The 21,563-nt window shown below is 43.4% G+C and overlaps 1 pseudogene; it reads right to left on the minus strand.

Annotated features, from left to right (window-relative positions):
- Positions 1 to 8,804: 8,804 nt before the first annotated feature.
- Positions 8,805 to 17,629, minus strand: LOC120040119 (annotated as a pseudogene).
- Between the last annotated feature and the right edge of the window lie 3,934 nt (positions 17,630 to 21,563).

The following is a 21,563-nucleotide window of genomic DNA, read 5'->3' on the forward strand; positions in this document are numbered from 1 at the left end:
GAGCTGGTCTCTGCTCTGGGAGAGTGGAGGTGAAGTCCAATCAGTCCTGGGCCTCAGTGTGTGAAGCTGACTTTGACCGGCAGGATGCAGAGGTAGTCTGTGGGGAGCTTGGCTGTGGGGCTCCTGCAGCTCTACAGGGGGGGCTCTATGGAGGAGGTGAGGGTCAGACCTGGGATAAAGAGTTCCAGTGTAAAGGCAAAGAGTCCCTTCTCCTGGACTGTGACACCTCAGACAGGAAACACAACACCTGCCTACCTGGTAATGCTGTTGGACTCACCTGCTCAGGTAAGAAACAGTTTGTCACTCAATCAACATTGTTTCTCACCTGGAGTGAAGAATATGAGAGACAATATAGGTGTGTTTTAGTGAGAAAATAGTAAGATTACTGTCTCTCTCTTTTCTTTTCTCAGAGCCTGATGATGTGAGGCTGGTGGGAGGAGGCAGTCGCTGTGCTGGTGGAGTGGAGCGGTACGACCAGGGAGAGTGGAGGATTGTGGGATCTTTCTCTGACGTGAAGGCTGTAGCTGCAGTAGTGTGTAGACAGCTGGGTTGTGGCTCCACTGTTTCAGTACTACCTGGAAACACCACTAGAGGGTTTTTAGTTCACTGTTCTGGGTCTGAGTCTTCACTGAGGGAGTGTTACAGAAGAAGCTATGATCTCCTTCCTGGACTCACAGTGATCTGCTCAGGTAATAACAAGATACACTATATGGCCAAAGGTATGTGGACAATAGTGGATTCGGCTATTTCAGCACACCCCTTCCTGACAGGTGTATAAAAAGAGCACATAGTCATGCAATCTCCATAGACAAACATTGTCAGTAGAATGGCCTTACTGAAGATCTCAGTGACTTAACGTGGCAAGTCTAGGAGCAACAACGGCTCAGCCGTGAAGTGGTAGACAACACAAGCTCACAGAACGGACCGCCGAGTGTTGAACCACGTAGAGCGTAAAAATAATCCTCTGTTGTAAAACTCACTGCTGAGTTCCACATACTTTTGTCCATGTATTATATCTCCTTCCTGGACTCACAGTGATCTGCTCAGGAAATATAAACATATTATAATTATATTCAACTGATTTCCTTCATTCATACAACTTCCTCTGCACCTCTCATGATGACTGTTTAGCTTGTCAGTCTGCTTTGCAAAATAGATCACTCAGTCAAGTAGGAATCAAATACAACTTAAATATCCCAGAATGCTTTTGTATTTGAGTGTTATCTCAGTGAACGTCTCTACTCACTACCACTGTCACATGTCATGTTATTGTCATATCTAAATGAGGAAAGTAGTTGAGGAGCTACGTTTTCTTTTTCTCTCCTCTTGTTCCAGATGTCCTGCTTAAGCCTGATATCAACATATGTTGTCTCAGTGACTGTAGGCCCACTACTCATGTTGCCCTGTGAGGGAGGGTGGCTAGCACTGTTACATGCTGATGTTATTGTCATATCTATAGGAAACTAGTTGAAGAGGTTTTTCTTCTTCTCTTTTATTGTTACAGATCTCTTGGTCCAGCCTGATATCTCCCTGACTGACTCAATGGGAGGGGTCTCCAGGGGCCACCAGGGGCCCGAGGTGTTCAGGGTCTACAGCTTCACCATCACCTGCTCCACTCAGCCACAGTACCCAGGAGGCTCCTTCCTCCTCACGTTCACCGGCTCCAACAGAACCCAGACCCAGCCAGCTGTCAATCACTCTGCTGCCTTCCTCTTCCCTGCTGCAGATGACTCCCACCAAGGGACCTACAGCTGTGTTTATGTTTTCTCTCATAACTTCTCCTCTGAGAGTGAGCTCCTCTCCCTCACCATCACAGGTAACTGAACATGAACCAGATTTATAACTTTGTCATTGACAGATTTCCCACAGATCTATGTGACGATGATCAGTCCCCTCATCAAAGGTGTTTCTGTTTGCAGCCTCTCCTCTACCAGCCTTCATCATCAGACACGTTGTATTGCTGCTGCTCCTACTGACAGCCATCACCACCTCCTACCTGTACTACAAGGTAAAGACATTTACTCAGACGTTACAAGTCATTTAAACTAGAGGGAGAGGGTGAGAGGGAGGGAGTAGGTGAGGGGGAGAGGGAGAGAGAGAGAATGGAGATACTAGAGAGTAAATGTCTGACTGTTGGTGCTGTGTCTCCCTAGCCCACCAGGAGGCAGAAGAGAGTGAACAGGGTGAGCAGCATGGATCTTGATGTCAATGCCATGGAGATGGTCTCTCTGAGCTCCAGAGCTGAAACTGGACCGGGAGAGGAGAGAGCAGCCCAGGGGACGGAGTAGGAGTAGAATGAAGCTGACCCTACATGCTGATCTTAGGTCAGTTTTGTGTTTTAAATCGATGGTCAGCAGTGGACTGGTGTTTAAAATGTGGTGACAAACCTGAAGTGGTTCTAATTTTAATAACCAGTTCAGAATTAGTTTATCTTTCTAGAACCTTGGAAGAAATCTAAAAGGAGTGACTGCAACCACCATTATTCCTTTTAGTTTGGTTTTTACCACCAGGGTAACATGGGGTTCTGGGTAATATGGGGTTTGGGTAACATGAGGTTTTGGGTAACATGGAGTTTTGGGTAACATGGGGTTTTGGGTAACATGGGGTTTTGGGTAACATGGGGTTTTGGTAACATGGGTTTTGGGTAACATGGGGTTTTGGGTAACATGGTGTTTTGGATAACATGGGGTTCTGGGTAACATGGGGTTTTGGGTAACATGGGGTTTTGGTAACATGGGGTTCTGGGTAACATGGGGTTCTGGGTAACATGGGGTTTGGGTAACATGGTGTTTGGGTAACATGGGGTTTTGGGTAACATGGGGTTTTGGGTAACATGGGGTTCTGGGTAACATGGGGTTCTGGGTAACGTGGGGTTTGGGTAACATGGGGTTTATCTTTCTAGAACCTTGGAAGGAATCTAAAAGGAGTGACTGCAACCACCATTATTCCTTTTAGTTTGGTTTTTACCACCAGGCTACATGGGGTTCTGGGTAACATGGGGTTCTGGGTAACGTGGGGTTCTGGGTAACATGGGGTTCTGGGTAACGTGGGGTTTTGGGAAACATGGGGTTTGGGTAACATGGGGTTTTGGGTAACATGGGGTTTGGGTAACATGGGGTTTTGGGTAACATGGGGTTTTGGTAACATGGGGTTTAGGGTAACATGGGGGTTTGGTTATTTTAAGAGGGTAGCTCAATTACGTCTGTTTGGTGTTCCAGAATGTATTGCTTTTTGAATTCTGCTTTTGTCTTCAAGTCTTTGTCTTATTTAGTGTCTCTTAGATTCTTTATCTTATTTAGTGTCTCTTAGATTCTTTATCTTATTTAGTGTCTCTTAGATTCTTTATCTTATTTAGTGTCTCTTAGATTCTTTATCTTATTAAGTGTCTCTTAGGTTCTTTATCTTATTTAGTGTCTCTTAGATTCTTTATCTTATTTAGTGTCTCTTAGATTCTTTATCTTATTTAGTGTCTCTTAGATTCTTTATCTTATTTAGTGTCTCTTAGATTCTTTATCTTATTAAGTGTCTCTTAGATTCTTTATCTTATTTAGTGTCTCTTAGATTCTTTATCTTATTTAGTGTCTCTTAGATTCTTTATCTTATTTAGTGTCTCTTAGATTCTTTATCTTATTTAGTGTCTCTTAGATTCTTTATCTTATTTAGTGTCTCTTAGAATCTTTATCTTATTTAGTGTCTCTTAGATTCTTTATCTTGAAGTGTCTCTTAGATTCTTTATCTTATTTAGTGTCTCTTAGATTCTTTATCTTGAAGTGTCTCCATTATTAGTTAATGTATTATTATAATCATCTGTTCATTCTTTGTATTTTGAAACATTTTTTAATAAAGGGGTTTGTTGTTGTTGTTTACCTCTCATGATGTTATTGATTATAAATGTTATGATATTGATTATAAATGTTATGATATGGATTATGATGTAGATTATTGTTATGATGTTGTTAGTAGTATAGAGATAATTATGTTATTGATTATAATTGTAATGAGATTTATTATTATGTAGATTTTTGTTAAGTTGCTCTCTAAACTGCCATGTAATCAACTTTATGCTTTTAATAAAATCACTGTCTGTCAGTCTTTTTTGATTTCCCTCTTTGGACAGACTACAACATACAGTATGAATTAACTGAGATCAGTCTTGTGTGATTCCCCTCTTGGACAGACTACAACATACAGTATGAATTAACTGAGATCAGTCTGTGTGATTCCCCTCTTGGACAGACTACAACATACAGTATGAATTAACTGAGATCAGTCTGTGTGATTCCCCTCTTGGACAGACTACAACATACAGTATGAATTAACTGAGATCAGTCTGTGTGATTCCCCTCTTGGACAGACTACAACATATAGTATGAATTAACTGAGATCAGTCTGTGTGATTCCCCTCTTGGACAGACTACAACATACAGTATGAATTAACTGAGATCAGTCTGTGTGATTCCCCTCTTGGACAGACTACAGCATACAGTATGAATTAACTGAGATCATTCTGTGTGATTCCCCTCTTGGACAGACTACAGCATACAGTATGAATTAACTGAGATCATTCTGTGTGATTCCCCTCTTGGACAGACTACAACATACAGTATGAATTAACTGAGATCAGTCTGTGTGATTCCCCTCTTGGACAGACTACAACATACAGTATGAATTAACTGAGATCAGTCTGTGTGATTCCCCTCTTGGACAGACTACAACATACAGTATGAATTAACTGAGATCAGTCTGTGTGATTCCCCTCTTGGACAGAGGCTCAGTTAACTGTCATGCTGAAACGCTCATAGAAAAGTCCGTAAGTGTGTGTGTGTGTGTGTGTGTGTGTGTGTATGTGTGTGTTCAGAACTCTGGTGGTATTAAACCATGATCTTACTAGGTAGTGTCCACTCCAGTACATGTGTAGTGTTGGATGTGTGTCTGTGTACTCCAGTACATGTGTAGTGTAGGATGTGTGTCTGTGTACTCCAGTACATGTGTAGTGTTGGATGTGTGTCTGTGTACTCCAGTACATGTGTAGTGTAGGATGTGTGTCTGTGTACTCCAGTACATGTGTAGTGTAGGATGTGTGTCTGTGTACTCCAGTACATGTGTAGTGTAGGATGTGTGTCTGTGTACTCCAGTACATGTGTAGTGTAGGATGTGTGTCTGTGTACTCCAGTACATGTGTAGTGTAGGATGTGTGTCTGTGTACTCCAGTACAAGTGTAGTGTAGGATGTGTGTCTGTGTACTCCAGTACATGTGTAGTGTAGGATGTGTGTCTGTGTACTCCAGTACATGTGTAGTGTAGGATGTGTGTCTGTGTACTCCAGTACATGTGTAGTGTAGGATGTGTGTCTGTGTACTCCAGTACATGTGTAGTATAGGATGTGTGTCTGTGTACTCCAGTACATGTGTAGTGTAGGATGTGTGTCTGTGTACTCCAGTACATGTGTAGTGTAGGATGTGTGTCTGTGTACTCCAGTACATGTGTAGTGTAGGATGTGTGTCTGTGTACTCCAGTACATGTGTAGTGTAGGATGTGTGTCTGTGTACTCCAGTACATGTGTAGTGTAGGATGTGTGTCTGTGTACTCCAGTACATGTGTAGTGTAGGATGTGTGTCTGTGTACTCCAGTACATGTGTAGTGTAGGATGTGTGTCCACTCCAGTACATGTGTAGTGTAGGATGTGTGTCTGTGTACTCCAGTACATGTGTAGTGTAGGATGTGTGTCTGTGTACTCCAGTACATGTGTAGTGTAGGATGTGTGTCTGTGTACTCCAGTACATGTGTAGTATAGGATGTGTGTCTGTGTACTACAGTACATGTGTAGTGTAGGATGTGTGTCTGTGTACTCCAGTACATGTGTAGTGTAGGATGTGTGTCCACTCCAGTACATGTGTAGTGTAGGATGTGTGTCTGTGTACTCCAGTACATGTGTAGTGTAGGATGTGTGTCTGTGTACTCCAGTACATGTGTAGTGTAGGATGTGTGTCTGTGTACTCCAGTACATGTGTAGTGTAGGATGTGTGTCTGTGTACTCGAGTACATGTGTAGTGTAGGATGTGTGTATGTGTACTCCAGTACATGTGTAGTGTAGGATGTGTGTCTGTGTACTCCAGTACATGTGTAGTGTAGGATTTGAGGCTATGTACTCCAGTACATGTGTAGTGTAGGATGTGTGTCTGTGTACTCCAGTACATGTGTAGTGTAGGATGTGTGTCTGTGTACTCCAGTACATGTGTAGTGTAGGATGTGTGTCTGTGTACTCCAGTACATGTGTAGTGTAGGATGTGTGTCTGTGTACTCCAGTACATGTGTAGTGTAGGATGTGTGTCTGTGTACTCCAGTACATGTGTAGTGTAGGATGTGTGTCTGTGTACTCCAGTACATGTGTAGTGTAGGATGTGTGTCTGTGTACTCCAGTACATGTGTAGTGTAGGATGTGTGTCTGTGTACTCCAGTACATGTGTAGTGTAGGATGTGTGTCTGTGTACTCCAGTACATGTGTAGTGTAGGATGTGAGGCTGTGTACTCCAGTACATGTGTGTCTGTGTACTCCAGTACATGTGTAGTGTAGGATGTGAGGCTGTGTACTCCAGTACATGTGTGTCTGTGTACTCCAGTACATGTGTAGTGTAGGATGTGTGTCTGTGTACTCCAGTACATGTGTAGTGTAGGGTGTGTGTCTGTGTACTCCAGTACATGTGTAGTGTAGGATGTGTGTCTGTGTACTCCAGTACATGTGTAGTGTAGGATGTGTGTCTGTGTACTCCAGTACATGTGTAGTGTAGGATGTGTGTCTGTGTACTCCAGTACATGTGTAGTGTAGGATGTGTGTCTGTGTACTCCAGTACATGTGTAGTGTAGGATGTGTGTCTGTGTACTCCAGTACATGTGTAGTGTAGGATGTGTGTCTGTGTACTCCAGTACATGTGTAGTGTAGGATGTGTGTCTGTGTACTCCAGTACATGTGTAGTGTAGGATGTGTGTCTGTGTACTCCAGTACATGTGTAGTGTAGGATGTGTGTCTGTGTACTCCAGTACATGTGTAGTGTAGGATGTGTGTCTGTGTACTCCAGTACATGTGTAGTGTAGGATGTGTGTCTGTGTACTCCAGTACATGTGTAGTGTAGGATGTGTGTCTGTGTACTCCAGTACATGTGTAGTGTAGGATGTGTGTCTGTGTACTCCAGTACATGTGTAGTGTAGGATGTGTGTCTGTGTACTCCAGTACATGTGTAGTGTAGGATGTGTGTCTGTGTACTCCAGTACATGTGTAGTGGAGGATGTGTGTCTGTGTACTCCAGTACATGTGTAGTGGAGGATGTGTGTCTGTGTACTCCAGTACATGTGTAGTGGAGGATGTGTGTCTGTGTACTCCAGTACATGTGTAGTGTAGGATGTGTGTCTGTGTACTCCAGTACATGTGTAGTGTAGGATGTGTGTCTGTGTACTCCAGTACATGTGTAGTGTAGGATGTGTGTCTGTGTACTCCAGTACATGTGTAGTGTAGGATGTGTGTCTGTGTACTCCAGTACATGTGTAGTGTAGGATGTGTGTCTGTGTACTCCAGTACATGTGTAGTGTAGGATGTGTGTCTGTGTACTCCAGTACATGTGTAGTGTAGGATGTGTGTCTGTGTACTCCAGTACATGTGTAGTGTAGGATGTGTGTCTGTGTACTCCAGTACATGTGTAGTGTAGGATGTGTGTCCACTCCAGTACATGTGTAGTGTAGGATGTGTGTCTGTGTACTCCAGTACATGTGTAGTGTAGGATGTGTGTCTGTGTACTCCAGTACATGTGTAGTGTAGGATGTGTGTCTGTGTACTCCAGTACATGTGTAGTGTAGGATGTGTGTCTGTGTACTCGAGTACATGTGTAGTGTAGGATGTGTGTATGTGTACTCCAGTACATGTGTAGTGTAGGATGTGAGGCTGTGTACTCCAGTACATGTGTAGTGTAGGATGTGTGTCTGTGTACTCCAGTACATGTGTAGTGTAGGATGTGTGTCTGTGTACTCCAGTACATGTGTAGTGTAGGATGTGTGTCTGTGTACTCCAGTACATGTGTAGTGTAGGATGTGTGTCTGTGTACTCCAGTACATGTGTAGTGTAGGATGTGTGTCTGTGTACTCCAGTACATGTGTAGTGTAGGATGTGTGTCTGTGTACTCCAGTACATGTGTAGTGTAGGATGTGTGTCCACTCCAGTACATGTGTAGTGTAGGATGTGTGTCTGTGTACTCCAGTACATGTGTAGTGTAGGATGTGTGTCTGTGTACTCCAGTACATGTGTAGTGTAGGATGTGTGTCTGTGTACTCCAGTACATGTGTAGTGTAGGATGTGTGTCTGTGTACTCGAGTACATGTGTAGTGTAGGATGTGTGTATGTGTACTCCAGTACATGTGTAGTGTAGGATGTGAGGCTGTGTACTCCAGTACATGTGTAGTGTAGGATGTGTGTCTGTGTACTCCAGTACATGTGTAGTGTAGGATGTGTGTCTGTGTACTCCAGTACATGTGTAGTGTAGGATGTGTGTCTGTGTACTCCAGTACATGTGTAGTGTAGGATGTGTGTCTGTGTACTCCAGTACATGTGTAGTGTAGGATGTGTGTCTGTGTACTCCAGTACATGTGTAGTGTAGGATGTGTGTCTGTGTACTCCAGTACATGTGTAGTGTAGGATGTGTGTTGGTGCCTAAAGGGACTCTGTATTTAACACACTTCAACCAGACGACTGTAGCAGCTTCTGTTTTATTGAAGAACAACCGTTGTCTCCATTGAACACAACGTTGTGGTCCAGGTAGTTGTTTTATGATTGACTGAAAGAGGGGGACTTTCAGAGGATTTCTTGATTGGTCAAATGTTGGTTGGCTGAATGTTGGGTCTAGTTGGTTGGTCGTTGGCTTGATGGCTGAATGTCAGTTTTGTTGAATATAGATCCTTGTTGATAGCCTGTTAGTTCTCATTAGGTTGTATTTTGGTTGGTTTTTGGTTAGTTAGACTGGTTCCTAGGAGGAGGAAGAGGAGGCTGAGCTGTAACAGTTTGACATCAGTCTCCTGTTACCTGCTGAGAGAGAGAGGAGAGCGAGAGCGAGAGAGAGGTTATTTGCTGTACATACCATCCTAAGACACACACTATTCCCTATTTAGTGTACTACTTTTGACCAAGTCATGTAACAGTTAGTGTAGTAGGGTTTCTCATCACCAAGCAGTATCTACCTCTGGTACCACACATCTACATGTAACAGTGTAGTAGGGTTACTCATCACCAAGCAGTATCTACCTCTGGTACCAAACATCTACATGTAACAGTTAGTGTAGTAGGGTTTCTCATCACCAAGCAGTATCTACCTCTGGTACCAAACATCTACATGTAACAGTTAGTGTAGTAGGGTTACTCATCACCAAGCAGTATCTACCTCTGGTACCCAACATCTACATGTAACAGTTAGTGTAGTAGGGTTTCTCATCACCAAGCAGTATCTACCTCTGGTACCAAACATCTACATGTAACAGTTAGTGTAGTAGGGTTACTCATCACCAAGCAGTATCTACCTCTGGTACCAAACATCTACATGTAACAGTTAGTGTAGTAGGGTTTCTCATCACCAAGCAGTATCTACCTCTGGTACCAAACATCTACATGTAACAGTTAGTGTAGTAGGGTTACTCATCACCAAGCAGTATCTACCTCTGGTACCCAACATCTACATGTAACAGTGTAGTAGGGTTTCTCATCACCAAGCAGTATCTACCTCTGGTACCAAACATCTACATGTAACAGTTAGTGTAGTAGGGTTACTCATCACCAAGCAGTATCTACCTCTGGTACCCAACATCTACATGTAACAGTTAGTGTAGTAGGGTTTCTCATCACCAAGCAGTATCTACCTCTGGTACCAAACATCTACATGTAACAGTTAGTGTAGTAGGGTTACTCATCACCAAGCAGTATCTACCTCTGGTACCAAACATCTACATTTAACAGTTAGTGTAGTAGGGTTTCTCATCACCAAGCAGTATCTACCTCTGGTACCAAACATCTACATGTAACAGTTAGTGTAGTAGGGTTACTCATCACCAAGCAGTATCTACCTCTGGTACAAACATCTCCATGTAACAGTGTAGTAGGGTTACTCATCACCAAGCAGTATCTACCTCTGGTACCAAACATCTATATGTAACAGTTAGTGTAGTAGGGTTACTCATCACCAAGCAGTATCTACCTCTGGTACCAAACATCTACATGTAACAGTTAGTGTAGTAGGGTTTCTCATCACCAAGCAGTATCTACCTCTGGTACCAAACATCTACATGTAACAGTTAGTGTAGTAGGGTTACTCATCACCAAGCAGTATCTACCTCTGGTACCAAACATCTACATGTAACAGTGAGTGTAGTAGGGTTACTCATCACCAAGCAGTATCTACCTCTGGTACCATACATCTACATGTAACAGTTAGTGTAGTAGGGTTTCTCATCACCAAGCAGTATCTACCTCTGGTACCAAACATCTACATGTAACAGTTAGTGTAGTAGGGTTACTCATCACCAAGCAGTATCTACCTCTGGTACCAAACATCTACATGTAACAGTTAGTGTAGTAGGGTTACTCATCACCAAGCAGTATCTACCTCTGGTACCAAACATCTACATGTAACAGTTAGTGTAGTAGGGTTACTCATCACCAAGCAGTATCTACCTCTGGTACCCAACATCTACATGTAACAGTTAGTGTAGTAGGGTTACTCATCACCAAGCAGTATCTACCTCTGGTACCAAACATCTACATGTAACAGTTAGTGTAGTAGGGTTTCTCATCACCAAGCAGTATCTACCTCTGGTACCCAACATCTACATGTAACAGTTAGTGTAGTAGGGTTACTCATCACCAAGCAGTATCTACCTCTGGTACCCAACATCTACATGTAACAGTTAGTGTAGTAGGGTTTCTCATCACCAAGCAGTATCTACCTCTGGTACCAAACATCTACATGTAACAGTTAGTGTAGTAGGGTTACTCATCACCAAGCAGTATCTACCTCTGGTACCCAACATCTACATGTAACAGTGTAGTAGGGTTTCTCATCACCAAGCAGTATCTACCTCTGGTACCAAACATCTACATGTAACAGTTAGTGTAGTAGGGTAACTCATCACCAAGCAGTATCTACCTCTGGTACCCAACATCTACATGTAACAGTGTAGTAGGGTTTCTCATCACCAAGCAGTATCTACCTCTGGTACCAAACATCTACATGTAACAGTTAGTGTAGTAGGGTAACTCATCACCAAGCAGTATCTACCTCCTCTTCCCTCCCTCTCAGCTCCTGTTCCTCCCTCCCCCTTCTCTCCCTCCTCCTCTTCCCTCCCTCCCTCTCTCTCCATACCTCAGCATGTTGTCCCGGGGTCAACTGTCTCTGACACTGTTGACACTTCAGACACAGAGGGTGGTAGTCCCGCCCCAATGACCTCTTCTTCTCACCTGGACCAATGGGGAGAGAGGATACCAAGGGTTAGAGGTCAAATGTCTGTCATGGACCAATCTGGTTAGAGGATACTCAAATTGTATTTGTCACATGCGCCGAATACAACAGTGAAATGCTGAATACAACAGGTGTAGACCTCACAGTGAAATGCTGAATACAACAGGTGTAGACCTCACAGTGAAATGCTGAATACAACAGTGAAATGCTGAATACAACAGGTGTAGACCTCACAGTGAAATGCTGAATACAACAGGTGTGGACCTCACAGTGAAATGGTGAATACAACAGGTGTGGACCTCACAGTGAAATGCTGAATACAACAGGTGTGGTCCTCACAGTGAAATGCTGAATACAACAGGTGTAGACCTTACAGTGAAATGCTGAATACAACAGGTGTAGACCTCACAGTGAAATGCTGAATACAACAGGTGTAGACCTTACAGTGAAATGCTGAATACAACAGGTGTAGACCTCACAGTGAAATGCTGAATACAACAGGTGTAGACCTTACAGTGAAATTCTTACTTACAAGCTCTTAACCAACATTGCTTTAAAAAGTTAAGAAAAAATGTGTTCAGTAAACATATATATTTTTTCAGTAATAAATAATTAAACAGCAGCAGTAAAATAACAATAGCGAGGCTATATTGGGGTTCCGTTACAGAGTCAATGTGAGGGGGCAGCGGTTAATCCAGGTAATTGAGGTAATATGTAGGTAGAGTTAAAGTGACTATGTATAGATAGTAAACAGAGAGTAGCAGCAGTGTAAAAGAGGGGTCTGGTGGTCATGTGATCAGATGTTCAGGAGTCTGATGGTTTGGGGGTAGAAGCTGATAAGGAGCCTTTTGATTAGATGTTCAGGAGTCTGATGGTTTGGGGGTAGAAGCTGATAAGGAGCCTTTTGGTCCGAGATTTGGTGATCCGGTACCACTTGCCGTGCGGTAAAAGAGAGAACAGTCTATGACTAGGGTGACTGGTGTCTTTCACAATTTGTAGGGCCTTCCTCTGACACCGCCTGGTATAGAGGCCCTGGATGGCAGGAAGCTTGGCCCCGGTGATGTACTGGGCCGTACGCACTACCCTCTGTAGTGTCTTGAAGTCGAAGGCTGAGCAGTTGCCATACCAGGCAATGATGCAACCCGTCAGGATGTTCTCGATGGTGCAGCTGTAGAAGCTTTTGAGGTTCTAAGGACCCATGCCAAATCTTTTCAGTCTCCTGAGGGGGAATAGGCTTTGTCATGCCCTCTTCACGACTCTCTTGGTAGCTTGGACCATGCTAGTTTGTTGGTGACGTGGACACCAAGGAACTTGAAGCTCTCAACCTGCTCCACTACAGCCCCGTCAATGAGAATGGGGGCGTTCTTTGTCCTCCTTTTCCTGTAGTCCACAGTCATCTCCTTTGTTTTTTTCACGTTGAGGGTGAGGTTGTTGTCCTGGCACCACACGGCCAGGTCTCTGACCTCCTCCCTGTATGCTGTCTCATCGTTGACGGTGATCAGGTCTACCACTGTTGTGTCATCGGCAAACTTGATGATGGTGTTGGAGTCGTGCCTTGCTCGACAGTCATGAGTGATCAGGGAGTACAGGAGGGGTCTGAGGACGATCCCCTGAGGGGCCCCCGTGTTGAGGATCAGCTTGGCGGATGTGTTGTTACCTACCCTTACCTCCTGGGGGCGGCCCGTCAGGAAGTCCAGGATCCAGTTGCAGAGGGAGGTGTTCAGTCCCAGGGTCCTTAGCTTAGTGATGAGCTTTGAGGGCACTATGGTGTTGAACGCTGAGCTGTAGTCAATGAATAGCATTCTCACATAGGTGTTCCTTTTGTCCAGGTGGGAAAGGGCAGTGTTGAGTGCAATAGAGATTGCAGGTCATGGACCAGTGGGGTTGGAAGATACCAGGGGTTAGAGGTCAAATGTTGTCTGCCATTCAGAGAGAGCTCTGCACTATGACCTGAGAGTTGCTAAGCTACTGGTAATTTACCAAAGTAACTTTGGGAATTTATACTTGAATAACTTTCAAAAAATGTATTCCTCTATAGGGTGTCTGTGTCCATATTGTCCAACAGACTAATTAATGAAAAAGCATCTAATCAACAACGCCATTATTTTGATGAACTCTATTGACTTATTTAACAACTGACATCAGTTTGGCTCCAACACATTTACAACAAAGACATTTTGACAGTAAAATAAATACAAGTGTTTAAAAAAACATTCAGAATATTTCATGCTGAAACCCTCATATTAAAACTTCTTGTCAATAGGGTGGCGCTGTTTCCACTTTGGAAAACATCGTGCCCAAATTAAACTGCCTCGTACTCTATTCTAGATCATACAATATGCATATTATTATTACTATTGGATAGAAAACACTCTCAAGTTTCTAAAACTGTTTGAATTATATCTGTGAGTAAAACAAAACTCATTTGGCAGCAAACTTCCAGACAGGAAGTGAAAAATCTGAAAACGATGCTCTGTTCCAGGGTCTGCCTATTCAATTGCCTAATATTTATCGATATGCATGCACTTCATACGCCTTCCACTAGATGTCAACACGCAGTGGAAGGTGGAATGGGGTGTCTAGCTTGATCTGAGGCCGAACAAGAGCTTTTGGAGTGACTGGTCTGGAAATGTCTTTCTCTTCTCTGGCGCGCGAAGTACCTCGACATTGTCTTCTGAAAAGCGTTAGCAACCTTAGACAACGAATATCTCCGGCTCTGATTTTATTTGATACATGTGATAATAACGTCGTAAAGTAGTTTTTTTCAACCGAGTTTTATCAGTTTATTCAACGTTTATTGGGAGTTTTGGAATTTTCCGTTCTTTGCGTCAAGAGAAAATGGGCATGTTCGCGCCACATGGCTAGCTAAGGTTGCTAATTCGACAGGAGAAAAGGACATTCTAAAACCAAACAACGATTTATTCTGGACCTAGGACTCCTTGTACAAGATTCTGATGGAAGCTCAGCAAAAGTAAGAACAATTTATGATGTTATTTCGTATTTCTGTGGAAAATGTTATTTCTATTCTCCGCCGTTTTGGCGGGCGCTGTCTCGCAATAACGCAAGCTGTTTGTTATGGTAAAGTTATTTTTTTAAATCTAACACAGCGGTTACATTAAGAACCAGTGTATCTTTCATTTGCCATACCACAAGTATTTTTATGTAAAGTTTATGATGAGTTATTTGGTCAGATAAGGTGAGTGTCCAAGATAGCTCCGGACATTCTGGTGAATCGATGCTACGTATTCACAATGTATAACCACGGTTTGCAGCTCTAAATATGCACATTTTCGAACAAAACACAAGTGTATTGTATAACCTGATGTTATAAGACTGTCATCTGATGAAGTTGGTCAAGGTTAGTGATTCATTTTATATCTTTTGCTGGTTTTTGCGAATGCTATCTTTGCGGTGGAGAAATGCGGTTGTGTGTTTGGCTGTTGTGGTAAGCTAATATAATGCTATATTGTGTTTTCGCTGTAAAACACTTAAAAAATCGGAAATATTGGCTGGATTCACAAGATGTTTATCTTTCATTTGCTGTACACCATGTATTTTTCATAAATGTTTTATGATGAGTATTTAGGTATTTCACGTTGCTCTCTGTAATTATTCTGGCTGCTTTGGTGATATTTTTGATGGTAGCTGCAATGTAAAACTATGATTTATACCTTAAATATGCACATTTTCGAACAAAACATAAATGTATTGTATAACATGTTATAAGACTGTCATCTGATGAAGTTGTTTCTTGGTTAGTGACTAATTATATCTCTATTTGGTCGGTTTTGTGATAGCTACCTATGCGGTAGAAACATGGTGAAAATATGCGGTTGAGTCTTTGGCTATTGTGGTTAGCTAATAGAAATATATATTGTGTTTTCGCTGTAAAACATTAAAAAAAATCGGAAATGATGGCTGGATTCACAAGATGTTTATCTTTCATTTGCTGTATTGGACTTGTGATTTCATGAAATTATATTATATGATATCCCTGTCGCGTTAGGCTAGGCTATGCTAGTCAGCTTTTTTGATGAGGAGGATCCCGGATCCGGGATGGTGACTCGTTAGAGGTAAAAACACCAATGATATTTACTGAGTTCATGGTTTATATTAAGGTTAATGATTTACAGCTTTATATTATATATATTTTTAAACAATCTTATTTAATTATTGTCTATTTGACATGATAATTACAGACTCATGTGATAAGGCCACACAGAGGGCCAGAGATAATTACAGACTCATGTGATAATACCACACAGAGGACCAGAGATAATTACAGACTCATGTGATAAGACCACACAGAGGGCCAGAGATAATTACAGACTCATGTGATAAGGCCACACAGAGGGACAGAGATAATTACAGACTCATGTGATAAGACCAGACAGAGGACCAGAGATAATTACAGACTCATGTGATAAGACCACACAGAGGGCCAGAGATAATTACAGACTCATGTGATAAGACCAGACAGAGGACCAGAGATAATTACAGACTCATGTGATAAGACCACACAGAAGGCCAGAGATAATTACAGACTCATGTGATAAGACCACACAGAGGGCCAGAGATAATTACAGACTCATGTGATAAGACCACACAGAGGGCCAGAGATAATTACAGACTCATGTGATAAGACCACACAGAGGGACAGAGATAATTACAGACTCATGTGATAAGGCCACACAGAGGGCCAGAGATAATTACAGACTCATGTGATAAGGCCACACAGAGGACCAGAGATAATTACAGACTCATGTGATAATCTGAAGTACCCAAAAAGGCCACTAAACCAGGTTAGACTATAGGAACCCAGCCTCTTAAGGAAAGGAAGCCAGGTTAGACTATTGGAACCCAGCCTCTTAAGGAAAGGAAGCCAGGTTAGACTATTGGAACCCAGCCTGTGAAGGAAAGGAAGCCAGGTTAGACTATTGGAACCCAGCCTCTTAAGGAAAGGAAGCCAGGTTAGACTATTGGAACCCAGCCTCTGAAGGAAAGGAAGCCAGGTTAGACTATTGGAACCCAGCCTCTGAAGGAAAGGAAGCCAGGTTAGACTATTGGAACCCAGCCTCTTAAGGAAAGGAAGCCATGTTAGACTATTGGAACCCAGCCTCTTAAGGAAAGGAAGCCAGGTTAGACTATTGGAACCCAGCCTCTTAAGGAAAGGAAGCCAGGTTAGACTATTGGAACCCAGCCTGTGAAGGAAAGGAAGCCAGGTTAGACTATTGGAACCCAGCCTCTGAAGGAAAGAAAGCCAGGTTAGACTATTGGAACCCAGCCTCTGAAGAAAAGGAAGCCAGGTTAGACTATTGGAACCCAGCCTGTGAAGGAAAGGAAGCCAGGTTAGACTATAGGAACCCAGCCTCTGAAGGAAAGGAAGCCAGGTTAGACTATTGGAACCCAGCCTGTGAAGGAAAGGAAGCCAGGTTAGACTATTGGAACCCAGCCTCTGAAGGAAAGGAAGCCAGGTTAGACTATTGGATCCCAGCATGTGAAGGAAAGGAAGCCAGGTTAGACTATTGGAACCCAGCTTCTGAAGGAAAGGAAGCCAGGTTAGACTATAGGAACCCAGCCTCTGAAGGAAAGGAAGCCAGGTTAGACTATAGGAACCCAGCCAGTGAAGGAAAAGAGACCAGTTTAGGGTGTTGGAACTTATCCCAGGATGAAAAGAAGGCTGGTTAGAAAGGAAAGGACACCAGGTTAGAGTATTGGAGAGGAGTCGGTGTGTTAGAGAACAGTCTGCTTCCTCAGAGAAGACACTTCCTGTTGTCTGTGTGTGAGTCATGACAGACTGTTCAGAGTATGGAGACACACACACACACACACACACACACTAGGAAAGGTATAACGACTGAGTTTAGAAAAGATTTGCGAGCAAACGATGCCTCTCAAAAAACCTGCCCTAACAATCTAGCAACTATTCCATAATTCTATGGCATCTCTGACCCACTGTGTGACACTGCAAACACACACACACACACACACACACACACACACACACACTGCACTCACCAAAGTAGACGGGTTTCCCACAGATGGGACAGTAGCCCACCATGATAGATGATATTCCTGACACTGTTATTTAGCAGACAGGAAGTGTGTACGTAGAGAGTGTGAGATGGAGAAAGTGTGTGTAGAGAGAGAGAATGTGTGTGTGAGAGAGTATGTAGAGAAAAGATGTGTGTGTGTGTGTCAGAGAGATGTACAGGAAATAGGTTCAACTCTGTGAATGTGGCGTGTTGTGATGACAGAACCAGGATGTGGTGAGTACCTTGTCACAGCAAGACAAAGAAACATCACTTCAAAAGAAAATTAGAGGAGAAAGAGAAAGACAGAGAGACAGAGAGACAGAGAGAGAGAGACAGAGACAGAGACAGAGAGAGAGAGAGACTCTTGGTGCTGAATAGGGGGAATCAATACAAGTCAGCATATCAAGTTACCTGTTCAGTCCTCTTTTCATCTTTCAACACTTTTCTCTCCAACACCAAGGATTGGGAGACTCATTTTTGAAAAGGGAAACCTGACACCAACCCCACTTCACACACAGAGGAGTGGAGAGGGGGAGATAAGGTGAGGATGAGTGAATGGGGGAGACAGATGGGGGAGAGAGAGGGGTGAGAGAGATAGAGATTAATGACAGACTGGGTTGGTAGAAGGAGACAGGGGAGGAGGGAGAGAGAGGGTGAGGAACATAGTGTGTAAAAGGTGACTAACTTGTCTGTGCAGATGAAGATAGCTGACGTTGACAGCACCAGGGCTCAGCCGTCGAGCGTTACCACAGCTCACACTATTCTCTGATCCATTCTGCATGTTTCCACACAGCGGAGTTCCTGCACATTGTGAAAATCAGGATGTCACACACTGCGGTCACACCCAAACAGCTCTTGGCTGTACGCCCAGGCTTATCACTAAGTTACACAAGACAAGTTTGTATCAGTGAAAAAACAATAGCATTTAAGACAATTCTCTAAGTGAAAAAACAGCGTCAAATTTGTAGTTTACTACCACACCTGTTGAGTTGACTTGGGTAACAGACCTCTAGCTTCTACACCACAGAAAGTTAGAGGTGACTTTCCCAGGTCAATCACTGACAATTAGGTAAGATATTACAGGACACACTATGTGTAACTGCTGCTCTGTCAGCAGTTTCCTGTGGAGTTTTTCTAATGTCAATGTTTCCTGTAGGTAGGTGGGTTTAACTGGTCTGATTTGCTTAACAGTTTGCCACATAATTGAAGTAAGGAAGTAATGAGTTAGAAGTCATATAGCCCAGCAGTATTTCTCACTCTTCAGTCCTCTCTTCATGACAGTAGACTTGTTTCGCTCAGTGGAGCCCCAGTTAGAGACAGATATGATACCTGCAGTGATATTGATGAGCCTATTCTGGAGCACAGGTAGGATGCTGTGCTATACACTTGTGACAGTTACTGAGATATGTTTTGATATATTACCATTTTCAGGGCTAGTAAAAGAACATGCAGCTGGAAGCAGACAGTAAAAATCTGTCTCAAAGCAGGACAATGATGTGATCACCTGTAAATGTACTTTAATGTAGCATAAATGTCCATCTGGGGACAGGCACTAATGTCAGTTAAGGTGTGATGGTCAGTGTTATTAGAACCTAGGTAAGACCCAAATGCAGACAACAGGGTTCAGGCAAAGACAGGTCAAGGCAGGCAGGGGTCGATAGTCCAGAGTAAGGGGGCAAAGGTACAGGACGGCAGGTATGCTCAGGGTAGGCAGAGATCGGTAATCCAGAGGAGGGCTGAGGTACAGATCAGCAAGCAGGCTCAGGCAGAGTGGTCAGGCAGGTGGGCTCAGTCAGGACAGGCAGAGTGGTCAGGCAGGCGGGCTCAGAGTCAGGACAGGCAGAGTGGTCAGGCAGGCTCAGAGTCAGGACAGGCAGAGTGGTCAGGCAGGCTCAGAGTCAGGACAGGCAGAGTGGTCAGGCAGGCGGGCTCAGAGTCAGGACAGGCAGAGTGGTCAGGCAGGCTCAGAGTCAGGACAGGCAGAGTGGTCAGGCAGGAAGGCTCAGAGTCAGGACAGGCAGAGTGGTCAGACAGGCGGGCTCAGAGTCAGGACAGGCAGAGTGGTCAGGCAGGCCGTCTCAGGGTCAGGACAGGCAAGGGTCAAAACCGGGAGGACAAGAAAACAGAGACTGGGAAAAAGCAGGCGCAGACACAAACCACTGGTTGACTTGAACAAACAGTACAAACTGGCTTCAGACAAACATAAAACACAGGCATTAATACACAGGGGATAATGGGGAAGATGGGCTACACCTGGAAGGGGGAGGAGATAATCACAAAGACAGGTGAAACAGATCAGGGTGTGACACAATGTTCCCCCTAAACTGCAGATAAATCAGCCAATAGCGAGAAGCACGAGATTGAAATTCACTACGTTTTCTAGAGCAGCTGGTCACCAATCGGTTGATCGCGATCAACTGGTTGATCTCCATGGCATTCCTAGTGGATCGCCAAACATTTCTGTAAAAACCCACGATAAAGCCTTGTGTTCCTATTTTTTGGGGGGTCTCGGGCTGTTGGCCTGCTTGCTGGACATTTTGTTCATCTCCTCTGCTCGTTAGTGAGTTATTCTCCCAGTTGGATAAGTGGATAAACAGGTTAATGTCAAGCCCTGCATGTTTCTTTCAAAAGTCTCATGGAATGTAGGTCTACGTTGAACACCACACATTGGCTGCTACTGTAGGCTGAATGATAGAACAGCTGTTTCCATGTTAAAATGTTATGGGATGTATTTTCTCCATTGTTTTTGATGGTAGGTCACTCTGGTAGATCCACATTATGATCAAATAGCCACAGTAGCCTACTTGGCCACTGTTAACTGTAACTTAAAGGGGGTACAGCCTCTGTGTTCACAGTAAACACATACTGGAAGTTGTACAGAATTTTCACAACATTAAAGTTTGCGTTCAGCAGACCTGAAATCTGCTCAGTGACGGAGAAAGTTAGAGGAACATTGGTGATGGTGTCATGCATCTGACTGTTGTATATTCAGTGTGTCAATGATTGATTGTATCTGTCTCTATGGAAATGAATGAGAGTATATATTATATTTAATATTGGTCTTATGTTAGAGAAGGGAGGGGTGTAGATGCTAGAGTTCTGTTACTTGAGTCAAGGTCAACAGGCCTGATTCTATATGTCAGGAAGAGAGAGAGAGAGAGGAGTAGAGAGAGGAGGGGATGGGGAGGAGAGAGGAAGGGTGAGAGAGGAGGAGGGGGGGAGGAGAGAGGAGGGGTGAGAGAGGAGGAGGGGGGGTGTAGAAGCTAGAAGTCTGTCATCTGAGTCAAGCTCTACAGGCCTGATTCTATATGTCAGGAAGAGAGAGAGAACAGGACAGCAACACAATTAGACACAACCAAATCATGAGGAAACAAAAATATAATTACTTGACACATTGGAAAGATTTAACAAAAAAACTGAGCAAACTAGAATGCTATTTGGCCCTAAACAGAGAGTACACAGTGGCAGAATACCTGACCACTGTGACTGACCCAAACTTAAGGAAAGCTTTGACTATGTACAGACACAGTGAGCATAGCCAGCAAGATTTGTGACCTGTTGCCACAAGAAAAGGGCAACCAGTGAAGAACAAACACCATTGTAAATATAACCCATATTTGTTTATTTATTTTCCTTTTGTACTTTAACCATTTGCACATCATTACAACACTGTATATATACATAATATGACATTTGAAATGTCTTTATTCTTTGGGAACTTCTGTGAGTGTAATGTTTACTGTTCATTTTCATTGTTTAGTTCACTTTTGTATATTAACTAGTTAACTTGTGTTTCCCATGCCAAAAAAGCCCTTCAATTGAATTGAATTGAGAATGAGAGATAAGATCAGAGAGAGGGAGGGGGGACAGATAGAGGGAGGGAGGTTTGAAGGAGATAAGATCAGAGAGAGAGGGGGGGGATAAGGGGAGGAGAGGGAGGGAGGTTTGAAGGAGATAAGATCAGAGAGAGGGAGGGGGGACAGATAAGGGGAGGAGAGGGAGGGAGGTTTGAAGGAGATAAGGCTGACAGACTAACATGCAGA

This window comes from Salvelinus namaycush, unplaced genomic scaffold (assembly GCF_016432855.1).
Source record: "Salvelinus namaycush isolate Seneca unplaced genomic scaffold, SaNama_1.0 Scaffold325, whole genome shotgun sequence".
Taxonomy (NCBI): domain Eukaryota; kingdom Metazoa; phylum Chordata; class Actinopteri; order Salmoniformes; family Salmonidae; genus Salvelinus; species Salvelinus namaycush.